Source organism: Pleurodeles waltl, chromosome 4_1, assembly GCF_031143425.1.
Source record: "Pleurodeles waltl isolate 20211129_DDA chromosome 4_1, aPleWal1.hap1.20221129, whole genome shotgun sequence".
NCBI lineage: Eukaryota > Metazoa > Chordata > Amphibia > Caudata > Salamandridae > Pleurodeles > Pleurodeles waltl.
The window spans coordinates 673,726,591-673,739,267 of NC_090442.1; positions in this window are offsets into that span (position 1 = coordinate 673,726,591).

The following is a 12,677-nucleotide window of genomic DNA, read 5'->3' on the forward strand; positions in this document are numbered from 1 at the left end:
TCACTACTTTTAAGGAGACAGTAGCTAACAGTTCCACTTCATTCTATCAAATGCATTCATACATAACAATCCGCATTTGGCACCCGTCAAGTGTACTGTAGAGATCAAGATTCAGGACCAGATTTGAATGTTTCATACATATCAACAGACCCGATTGAGGCGGGAGATTTTTTGTGCCTAAAATGGATTTATTTCAGCAGTCTCCTGCCTAAAAATTGTGTGTGCTTCAACAAAAGTCAACGGGGAAAATACTGTCTGACATTTTTTTTTTCAAAATCTCCCCTCTAACGCTATCAAAATGTTGCCATGTATGTGGATGGAATACAGTCTTTTCAGATGGCGGATGACATTAGGTCCTTATTTTTTCAGTCTGATGTGTTTCTCAAATGCAGTTACCGACACCTGAATTCTATGTCAGGACCGGAGGCTCAGATTATGCTTCTCTTTCCATGCTTTATTTTTAACAGCAGCCAATGAAAACATGGAAAAACAAAAACTACATATCCCAACACTCGCAATATCACGTGATGATCATAGAGGAGGAAGCCTATAAAGTGTTGAACCACACCCAGCCACTTCTCTTTCTTTGCTGCTTCGCAGCCAGTTAAGTGGGTTTTCCCTTTTTCCTATTTTACGTATATATAATTGTTATTGTATATGGGAGTGGTTTTTCCCTCCTTATAAAGCGTCCGTTTGGATCGCTTTTTATTTCTGTGGAGTGGGAGCAGGGGGGCGAGGACTTGCGCGTTCCTGCGCAGTCCTCTCTTTATAACCGGTGTTGGTGCCTTTTTATTAATTATATTATTTTATGGCATGCGCTGTACGTGAGTGCGTTATCCGGAGCTGTGCAGCTTATGTGCACGCTTCTCTCCGGAGTTTCATTCTGCCTCGGAGGTTTCAGCGCTAAGCCGCGTTTGTTTTCTCTGCCCCGGGGGGCATGGAATTCACTCGAGTCCCGAGCGCTTAGCAGCCGGGCCGAGTATCTTTGTTTGCTTTGCCCCAGGGGGTCCCCTGCTTTTAGCGCTCATGCCGGAGTGCGTGGATTTCCATATTTAAGCCTTTTCAAGGCGATTTCATGCTCGTTTGAGCATTTTTTCTACAGAGGTTCTGCATTTTTTCCTGTTTAAGCGCGGGAGTGCTGTTAATTAATTTATTATTTTTTCTTTCACCGGCTCAGCTCCCCACCTACACCCCAGTGCCTGTACACTGTGGTTGAAATAAATTATTATTCAGGCTGGGCCTGCTTACAAGAATATAATTAACTCTTCACAGGGCAGCTCCCTCCACATCCTAATTGTTTTGTTTTTCTGCCCTGCTTCTTTCATCTGTTTATACTGCTCCTTTGGAGCCCTTTCTGCTGTTCAACAGTATGGCTGGCTACGATGACTAAGCCGAGGAATTGTATTATCTGGATGATACAACTGGTTCTTTTGACCAAGATTTAGTATATGCTCTTGACGCAGGAGTGCGTCACTCGGTCAATCAGGCTTTAGCTCAATCCATTCAACCCATCAAACACCATCTCTTGGGTTTGGTGGAACAACAGGGCTGGGTAGCCCCTCTGGGCCCCCAACCCATTGGGGAATCTTCCCTTTCAACGAGCACCCAGGCTTCTAAGCAGGTTACTAACCCGCATGCTGCGGACTTTGAATCCCTTCTAAGAAATATGGCAAGGGAGCATGACTATAATGCGGGATCGCAAAAGAAAGCTGTTAGTGACCCAGCTTCCTCTTCTTCTGAGCACTCCTCCGAGCAGGGAGATGATCCCCCTCGTAAGCGCAAGAAGAAAGTTCATCACCAGGAGGCACCTACCCCTAAGGTTCTGACAATCGAACCAGAGGACATCGTCCACCCCAGATCTTCACTTTGGTTACCACCCCCTGAGGTGGCGGATTATGTGGAAGCCCACATTAGACACAGCTTCGATAAGGATATTCGCTCTAGGCTGAGGTCTGAGTGCCCCAGACCAGATTTTCCCTCCAAAGTTACCGAGACCCCTGAATTAGATCCTACTCTGGTCACTTTCCTCAAGAAATCCGCAAAGGACCCAAAGAAGGGTATAGGTCGTGCCTGGCGCGGATGCCAGGATAAGCTGTTGGACATTTCCGGTCCCTTAACTAAAATCTTAGAGTTGGCCTTTCAGGCCAAGGAGTCGGGTGAACCGATCAACCCGGACATTTTAGTAGGTTGGGCTCAGAGAGCTCTTTGCTTCTTGGGCAATGTCAATTGCGCCATATCTTCTGAACGTCGCAGATCTGTGCTGATGAAGCTAGACCCCAAGTTGGCAGACCTCGCTGCATCTGAATATGGCCCTGTGGCCCAGGGTTTACTGTTTGGGTCCCCCTTTATGAAAGAACTTTCCAAGTTTGTGTCCACTTACGCCAGTTTGGACAAGGCACAAGGATCCATCAGGAGAGTGCTGCGTCCACTTTTTGGAGGGGCCGGATGCTACAGAGGACGTGCCTTCGGCCGCTTCAACCAACAAGGCCCTCAATGTGGCTTCTACCAGCAAGGAAGAGGAGGTTTTCAGGAGTACGACTCCTCCTCTTCTACCTTCTACCCGTCGAGACCAAGATCTGGTCGAGGCAGATTCCGCAGGGGGAAATCCAAAGGCCATCAGTCTTTCTCCCAGGAGTCGGGAGGCACAGGTGAGCTTGATTGTAAGTTCAGAGGTAATGTTGGGGGGCAGAATTCAGTGTTTTTTGGAGGCTTGGCGTCTGATTTCTTCAGATTTTTGGGTCTTAGAGACCGTGCAGGGGCTCAATCTAGAATTTTACAAGTTCCCGTATCAACAATGCCTTCCCAGGCAAGTATATTTTTCCCTTCACGAACACAGTCTCATTTCCGCAGAAATTTCAGCTCTAGTAAAGAAGGGCGCCGTTGTCAGGGTTCCTCGTCACCCTTCAGGGTTTGTCAGCCCAGTGTTTCTAGTGGATAAGAAAGGTGGCGGTTCTCGCCTGGTTCTAAACTTAAAAGACTTCAACGTTTTTTTACTATATCGTCATTTCAAGATGGAGGGTATCCATTTTTCTGAGAGACGTTCTCCAAGAGGGAGACTGGCTGGTCCGCTTAGATCTAAAGGACGGTTTCCTGACCATTCCTATTTTTCCTCCGCATCAGAGATTTCTCCAGTTCTGTTGGGAGACTTAGGCCCTCATTCGGACCTTCCCCGCCAAAGTCCCGCCGTCAAAATACCGTACCGCGGTCGCAAGACCGCGGCGGGTATTTTGACTTTTCCCCTGGGCTGACGGGCGGCCGCCGAAAGGCCGCCCGCCAGCCCAGGGGAAAACGACCTTCCCACCATGAAGCCGGCTCGTAATCGAGCTGGCGGAGTGGGAAGGTGCGACGGGTGCTACTGCACCCGTCGCTTATTTCACTGTCTGCTATGCAGACAGTGAAATACTAGCGGGCCCTCTTACGGGGGCCCCTGCAGTGCCCATGCCATTGGCATGGGCACTGCAGGGGCCCCCAGGGGCCCCGCGACACCCCCTACCGCCATCCTGTTCCTGGCGGGCGAACCGCCAGGAAAAGGATGGCGGTAGGGGGTGTCAGAATCCCCCATGGCGGCGCAGCAAGCTGCGCCGCCATGGGGGATTCAAATGGGCAACGGAAAACCGGCGGGAGACCGCCGGTTTTCCATTTCTGACCGCGGCCAAAGCGCCGCGGTCAGAATGCCCAAGGGAGCACCGCCGGCCTGTCGGCGGTGCTCCCGCCCCCGTTGGCCCTGGCGGTGCAACACCGCCAGGGTCATAATGAGGGCCTTAGTATTACGAGTACAAAGTTCTCCCCTTTGGTCTGTCTTTTGCCCCTTGGTGTTTCACAAAGGTAATGCGTCCAGTCGTGGAATTCCTTCGCTCCCAAGGGGTCCGGTTAATAATTTATCTAGACGACATTCTGATCATGGCCCAGGATCAAGACCTTCTGTTGTCTCATCTGGAATGTTCAGTGTCTCTACTTCAGAGTCTGGGTTTTATAATCAATGCCCAGAAATCCATTCTGGTTCCCTCTCAACGGATAGACTTTCTGGGTTTCCAGATAGACTCAATACAGTCTCTAATGATTCTTCCTCCCGGGAAGATTCATTCAATCAAGAGAGAGTTGAGGTCTCTATTATCCAAACAGACTGTATCATTGAGGGCGATTGCCCGCATGGTAGGCCTGCTTTCTTCTTCGATTCAGGCGATTTTTCCAGGTCCCTTGCATTACCGAGCCCTTCAACGTTTGAAGATATCTCATCTTCAGAAAGGTCTCAGTTATGCAGATCAGGTTACCCTATCAGAGGAGTCTTGTGCAGAGATTAATTGGTGGTTGGATCATATGGAAGCCTGGAATGGCAGATCCATCTTCGGCTCTTACCCAGACGTAGTGATAGAGTCCGACGCCAGTCGTTGGGGCTGGGGAGCCCAGTGCGGATCAGTGTCCACGGGAGGCAGATGGTCCAGCACGGAGTTAAATCTCCACATCAATTGTTTGGAACTCCTAGCCGGCTCATTTGCAATCAAGAGTCTCTCTCCCATCAGGGCGAACTGTTGTATTCTCCTTCACATGGACAATATCTCGGCAGTGAGATATGTCAACAAGTTGGGGGGACCTCGTTTCCGCATTTTAGCGGAGATAGCCAAGGAGTTTTGGCACTTTTGCCTTCAACACAGGATTTCAGTTGTGGCGGAATACCTTCCTGGGGCCAACAACTTGGTGACGGACTGGAACTCTCGTCACCTGAGAGACTTCAACGATTGGAGGTTACATCCCAGAGTTTTCAGAACTCTTTCTGCACGGTGGGATCCTTTTTCAATAGACCTGTTTGCGTCTCACCTCAACTGCCAGATAAAACGTTTTTTCAGTTGGAGACCAGATCCAGAAGCATCGAAGACGGATGCCTTTCTTCAGGACTGGTCTCAAGAACAGAGTTACGCTTTTCCTCCCTTCTTAATGATACCCAGGGTCTTGGCTCAGATCAGACGTCAGCAAGCGGAGTTGGTCCTGGTGACTCCTCTTTGGAGATCCCAGGCATGGTTTCCGTTGGCAATGGAGTTGAGTTGCGATCATCCGATCCTTCTTCCCTTCCGGGAGAATCTTCTCCAGGACCCTCTGGGTCTGTTGCATCCATTAATCCTGTCGGGTCAGCTATCCCTGGTGGCTTGACGTCTTTCAGGGAAAGATGGAGCATCCCAGGGCTTTCGCAAGAGTCTTCCGAGTTTATTGCAGGTTCCTGGTCCTCCAGTACTCACAAGAGATACGCTTCGGCTTGGAAGCGATGGAGTTCTTGGTGTAGTTCTCGGAGTGCGGATCCTTCTTCAGCAGGTTGCTGTCTGGTCCTAAATTTCCTATCTTCTCTAGCGGCGTCAGGTCTAGCTTACCGCTCCATCAATAATTATCGGTCTGCTATTTCGGCAGGCCATTCACATGTGGAGGGTAAACCCATCGGGGAGTCTCCAATTGTGTGTAAATTAATGAGGGGTATCAGATTGCCTAACCCCCCTCGTCCTCGTTATTCTTCCCTTTGGGATGTTAATATTGTCCTTCGTCTTTTAGAATCTTGGCTGTCTAATAGATTTTTGTCTAGGAAACAGCTGTCTGCTAAACTCACTATGTTGTTATGTTTAATTTCTTGCAAGAAAGTCTCAGATGTCAGGGCTCTGGATTTAGCTGGGAGAGTTTTTTCCCCAGAAGGGGTTTCCTTTTCTATTTCACGTAGAACTAAATGCAATCTGAAGACCGTTTCTTATCCCTGTTTTGTGGACAACCCCAAACTTTGTGTGGTGCAGTGCCTTAGAGCTTTCGAGGTGAGTACAGAAGAGTTTCGTTCTGATATGGGAGGACAATTGCTCATTTCATTAGTTAAGCCTTATCATCCTGTTTCGTCAGCCACCCTTGCTAGATGGATGCGTTGGTTACTGAATGAAGCAGGCATTGATATTTCTAGATTTGGTGCTCATTCTGCCAGAGGCGCTATGGCTTCTAAGTCTTTAGCTTTGGGTTCTCGTTTAGAGGACATTTTAAGGGCAGCAGACTGGTCTTCTCCTTCGACTTTTAAAACTTTCTACTGTAAACCTATTGTGGATATTGCATCAGTGGTTGTCAATCAGCTTTGAACAAGCATAATCTGAGCCTCCGGTCCTGACATAGAATTAAAAAAATTCTAGCATTCGCGTTTAGAATTTTTCAATTCTATTAAGGACACGGAGGCGAGAATTATCCCGCTGCACTGTTGTATATGTTTTATGGTGGTACATTTTATTGTTGAAGTTCATGTACAAGTTACTGTATTTCAGTGCTAACCCACCCTGTTTAGTAGTAGATATAAGTATCTCCTTATGGTATTCAGTTTTTATGGCCTGAATTTTTCCTTTTTTCCTAGGAAATGACGAGAAGTAATTTCGACCCATTCTGGTATCGTTCTAATTCCAGTCAAGGTGGATTCCAGTTCTTCTGTTTTTTCAGGATTTCGTTTTCAAGTTTCATGTTAAGACTTTGACTTATCTGTTGCGAGTTTTTGGACAAAGAAAGAGGAGTGGCTGGGTGTGGTTCAACACTTTATAGGCTTCCTCCTCTATGATCATCATGGATTTTACGAGTGTTGGGATATGTAGTTTTTGTTTTTCCATGTTTTCATTGGCTGCTGTTAAAAATAAAGCATGGAAAGAGAAGCATAATCCTCGACTCCCTGTCCTTAATAGAATTGAAAAATTCTTAACGCGAATGCTAGAACATTTTTTATTAGTTATCCATTCACTGGCCACTTGCAATCCTTAATTAAGTAGCTTTTCACTGACCACTTGCAGTCCTTTCTAGATTCTGCCTCGAAAGCATATGGGGTAGCATTAACCATTTCTTATTTTTCACAAAGTGTAAATGATAACGCGTCCTTCTATGTTAATTTATACATTTTAGGACTCGTTTTAGGCTGATGAATCTTTGGACCCAGTGGTGAGACACCGTAAAACGAGGTAACTGATCAATATATCAAGCAATATATCAATAATATTGTCAACATATATCACCACAATATATCTCACTTTAGACATTAGTTAAGATCGTTAACGCAACCATGACCTTTCAGTCATGAATAACCACACCTTATTAAGTTTTGTGAATTTTATTCCCTATTGATTACAATCTAATAGCAGATGTATTAATCTCAAAACCAAGAAGCAAAAGGTTTCAACAATGCAAAGATCACAAACATAAGATAGTAATATGAAGGTAAACAAATCAAAATGCATAGAACCTCATATATGTCTTAGTTCAGCATAGCACCACGTCAGTCACGTCAGTTACGTCAGTCAAGGTAAATGCCTCATCTAGCCACTAATTAGCATCAGCATGTTGGGCTTCATGCAAAACAATTTAGAACATCAATTTGGAAAACATCTAACTAAGGTCTCTAATCAAAAATACAGCAGTTGGTACCTAGAAAGGAAAAGCGAATAGACAAATTACAAGAGCAACTGTCATAATGACCCTCCTCGGAATGAGTCAGCATACAGGATCAGTCTTCGTCTTTAGGACATCAGTTGAATCGCCATCAGTCTATCTAGTCTAAGGGCAGGGGACACTTCCCTCATAATGAAGAAAGTGTAATGGGGCGACTAAGGGTGAGGATGGTTTTATTACGTCTCAAGTCACCAAACAAAGTGACAGAGTCTCTGGATGCAATCAATATCATTCCCTACCTAGTTCTCTCGAGTCTCCTGTGTCATGGGTTTTTATCCCTTTTTCATAATACATTCCCCCAAAATTCTATTGGATAGTCACTACACCCCACTATCTGTAACCTATCAAATTATACATTAAGTAATGCACTTGTCATTTCACAATAGTTTATAACATTTTGATTGGTCTTCATAATTGATGTTTTTCGTAGGTGGCACATCCGGGGTTACTTCATTCTCTGGCACGTTCTTCGGATCAAAAGTTCTCTTTTCCGTGGTTGAATATCCTTGAAAGTTTCCATATTTTGTTGCAAAGCGTATAAATTTTATACTAAAGCAGCTAGCATGCGGATGAGAAAAACTAGCAATGTTACATAAAACGGAGAAAAGAACAATTGCTGGGTCATGGCCTTTTGCGAGTCAGCACACTGAAGAAACAGAAAAATATGCTTTAATATGAGAGTTACACAGCTAGTTTTCGACGCACGCTAACTTAAGACTTATGGATGCTAATAAATACAATCTTCGTAGATGTTAACGTATTCAATTAATCATAGTACAAGCAATTATTTCTTACAGTCGACATTAGTTTATGCATACAATAATTCTTCACGTTTATAGGTATGTTAGAATACATTTCAAATGAATAATATTTTATAACTATTAATGCAGCTTTGTTAATTGTAAGCATTTCACATCTAGATATATAAAATTTAAACTACGCTCTCTCAGTCCCTCCTCTGATGACGCTCGTCATCACACAATATTCTTTTTGATCTTAATTTTTCACCTTGCACATAATAAGCATTTCAACATCTTGCCCTTTATGTGAGCTTTCCCATATTTCATTGAACATTTTCTCTTTTTCACTTTCTTCATTTCGTCGGGCTCTTTTAGTCCAATTTCTTTTTACTTTGTCATTGATTTTACATGCCCCCCATAATCCTAATAGACAAACCAAAACAATTAATAGACCCATCATAATTTTTGCAAGTAGCCCATTCCAAATGTTGGTAAACCAGCTTCCCACTCGGGCAATTCCTTTCCCAAATTTCTCCCAAACACCAGGTTCTTTCAGATCCTTCAAGTCTGTACTATCTCTAGTAAGGTTAGTAAGCATGCTTCTAATTTTCTTACTGTTATCTGGTATGAATGAGCAACAATGACGCTCATTAAGCATTTTGCAGACACCTCCACTCTTTGCTAAAAGAATGTCTAAAGCAAGCCGATTTTGAAAAATCATAGCTCTTTCTGCAGCAAGTTCAGTATCCATCAGGAGTATGGCTCCTGTAAAATTTGTCAACATGTTATCCACTATAGTAGACAACTTTTGAATTTTCATAGAATTCAAGATAACCCCTACTGATGGTATTATAGCTCCAAATATATCACCAAAGACAGCCGCCACTGATTCTCGTTTTTGTCTAGAATGTTGCAATTCGGACATTTTAGGTATTTGTTTTAAGTCATCAATCTGGTATATCTTTGGGAATACTATTCCCAAATAACATGTCCCATACCATCCCTTAGGGAGACGGTAATATGCATTTAGTCCACAGATATAGATTCCAGGGATCCCTGGATCTTGTCCATTTAACATAAAGGTCCATTTACTCTGAAACAAAAACACATGTCTGCATTCACTCGTACCCACAAATATATTATCTTGATCAGATTTTGGCCTGTATATACAGAGCCTTCCTACGTGTAATGCGTCTATAGCTAATTTGCCTTGCGTTTTGATTGCAGTGTAAGCATAATCATTTGCATAAGTACGTTTTTCTAGTCCTTTTCTAACCTTTCTTTTAACGCCTTGCGTCTATCATCTGTGTGATCTAAAAAGCTCTTTTCTACCGACGACAGCAAGCAAGTCAAATTGTTGCGATGTGCATAAGCAGTTCCAAATGTAAGTGTTGGCTCAAAGAATCCTCTAACTATTTTTATATCATGTTCTTTTGCTAATCTATTTAGGAATTCAATCACAGGCACAAAAGAAAACAAAACATCCAAGTTTGAATAAAAGTATTGCACATGCTCTTGATTATAGAATCTTGTTAATAGCAGGCTGCAACTAATTCCCTAAGTAAGAGGGAGGCTATGATAAGTAACTCCCTCCTGCACAGATGAAGGAATTTTAGTACATACATAACAATTTTTCGCATCCATGGTTTCCACATACTCATTTAATAAGTGATAGAAGACATTAGTAGATAGTTCTCCTTTTGCATTAGTCCCTTCATGCATATGTCTTGCATCTTGCTCAAATCTCTCCCACGGTGTTAGTTTAGTAGTGGTAGTTTCAGGTTTCGAAGTTGCATTAATAGTTTCTTTCTCTCTCCATGGCATTCCCACAATCACTCCCACAATTATTACTGCACATTCAACACCTATTATAAGACCTAACCAACCACACACCCTACTCCCTTTGCTACTATTCCTATTGTAAGCCATGTTTGTATAGAATCAGTATAGCAGATCAACAATCAACTTGATGATAAACTCTTTGCGTATATTACAGCGTCTTCACTCACTCCAGGACCCCTTTTTGTCGATTCCGGTTAGCAGCTTGTCGTAATCAGGCTTCTTTAAAAGTCAAGTTCGGTTTTAGTGTCACTTCCAGTAGTTTCTAAAGTCTCTTTCTCTTTTTTTTTTTTTTTTTTTAGCTTTCACGAATTCAATTTTAGCCGAGTTTCCCTTTAAATATCTTCAGGTACCGTAGTATTGGTCTGGTACTTCTCGATCAAAACAAAATGCTAAGAATTCTTGTTGCCATTCAGAGGTTGTAGCATATGCCCATTCAGGACCTGTATATCTTCTGTTCGCTATTCTTTTTCTTTTTAACCTTCGTTCACCTTGTTGTTCTCCTTCACTCAGATCATCTGCTTGTGAAGTATCACTTTCTTCTATTATTGTGTCATTCGATACCTCTCTTAGTTTGGATGTGACTTGTCTGGCCAATTATCGCCTCTATGTGTCTTGGTTCGATGTTTTCCTTCAGGGCGTTGGACAGCACCCTCCTCTTGTGATATGGTGTTTCCTCTTGACGGACCTGCAACTGGTTCGGGAGACTCTGACACGTTTTGATTTGTATCTACAGTTTCTCCTTCTCTTTCGTCTTCTGGTTCTATGTTGGGTTCGGACTCTAACCCGTACTCGTCTACTTCTGGGAGAACTTCTCCTTGGCTTAGTTCTCCTGCTGCCTCGACTGAGATAGGCACTCTTTCACCTCTCTCGAACTTATTGACAGTTTGAGGGACGAGGCTGTTCTCAGTGGGCTCTCCGATAGTCTCAGTTACTTCTTGACTGTTTTCTGACCCTGAGACCTCTCTTCCTGAAGTCGCCGTGCCAGAAATTTCAAGTTCTTCTTCAACCAGACACGTTACCTTTTTCGTATGACTGGCATGTATCCAATTGGGAACTCCGGCACATTTCACAGCAGTGGTAGTCGTCAATATTACTTGATAGGGCCCCTTCCAACACGGCTCAAGACACGATTTTCTCACGTGTTTCTTGACAACCACACAATCTCCAGCTTGCAGAGAGTGACCTGGATCGCCAATCGGTGGCAACGTGTTAGCTTCCACTTGGTGAGAAAAAGAGCGAATTACGTCAGCCAAACCTTTGCAGTAATCCAACACCATATCATCTGTAATATTCACTAGTGCATTTGTAGGTACTGCTGATAATCTCATAGCTCTGCCCATGAGAATTTCGTGGGGAGATAATCCCGTCTTCTTGTCTGGGGTATTTCTCATAGTCATCTGCACTAGAGGTAAGGCGTCTGGCCACTTCATGTTTGTAGCTGCACACATTTTTGCCATTCTTGATTTTAAAGTACCATTCATCTGTTCAACTAGTCCTGATGCTTCAGGGCGATAGCTACAATGCAGCTTTTGTTCAATGTTGAGTGCGGCACACAGAAGTTTAATCACCTCATTGTCAAAGTGTCTCCCCCTATCTGATTCTATAGAAACCGGAAACCCGAATCTTGGTATCAGCTCCCTGAGTAGTAGTTTTGCAACTGTAAGACTGTCATTCCTACGTGTGGGATATGCCTCAATCCAATGACTGAAAACACACACAATCACCAACACGTACTTCAATCCTCCACAAACAGGCATTTTGATAAAATCCATTTGCATTTTGTTGAATGGACCTCCAGCTCTCCCAATGTGGCTCAAAGTTACCACAGTTCCTTTTCCAGCATTCATCTGTTGACAGATGACGCACCTGTGGCAAGTGATTTCTGCGGCATGTCTGAATTTTGGATTGAACCAATCAATCTTAAAGGACCTGATCATGGCATCTCTTCCCAGATGTGCCTGGCCATGATAGAGCCGGGCAAACTGTGATAAAAGACTATTTGGCAGAACCAATTTTCCCTCTTCTGAAACCCATAGATCATCTACTCTTTGTACACATTGCATTCTCTGCCAGGAACGTTTTTCTTCTTTGCTAGCACGACTTTGTAATGTTTTCAGTTCATCTAAGGTATCAACCACTCGTAATGCTAGACTTAAACTTGTGTCGTTTTCAGTTTGTGGTAACAATTCCCACTGCTCTTTAAACGATATACAGTTCAATGCACAAAATCTTGCGACTTGATCTGCATAGCTGTTTCCCATAGACACAAAATTTTGTGATCTGATGTGAGCACTGCACTTCACCACGGCAACTTCGAGAGGTAACTGAATCGCATGTAACAAATCTCTTATTTGTTCACCGTTTTTCACAGGAGAACCAGAGGAGGTCATGAAACCCCTCTGTGACCAGAGTTGGCCAAAATCATGCACAATTCCAAATCCATATCTGCTGTCAGTATAGATAGTGACTTTCAAATTTACAGCTGCGTGGCATGCCTTAGTAAGAGCTATTAATTCTGCCACTTGTGCAGAAAACACTTTCTCGAGCCAGGAGGCTTCGACAATGCCAGTTATGGTACATACTGCGTAACCGGCTCTCAATGTTCCTGCTGAATCTCTTAGACAGGACCCATCAACAAACATAATGCAATTGTTTTCT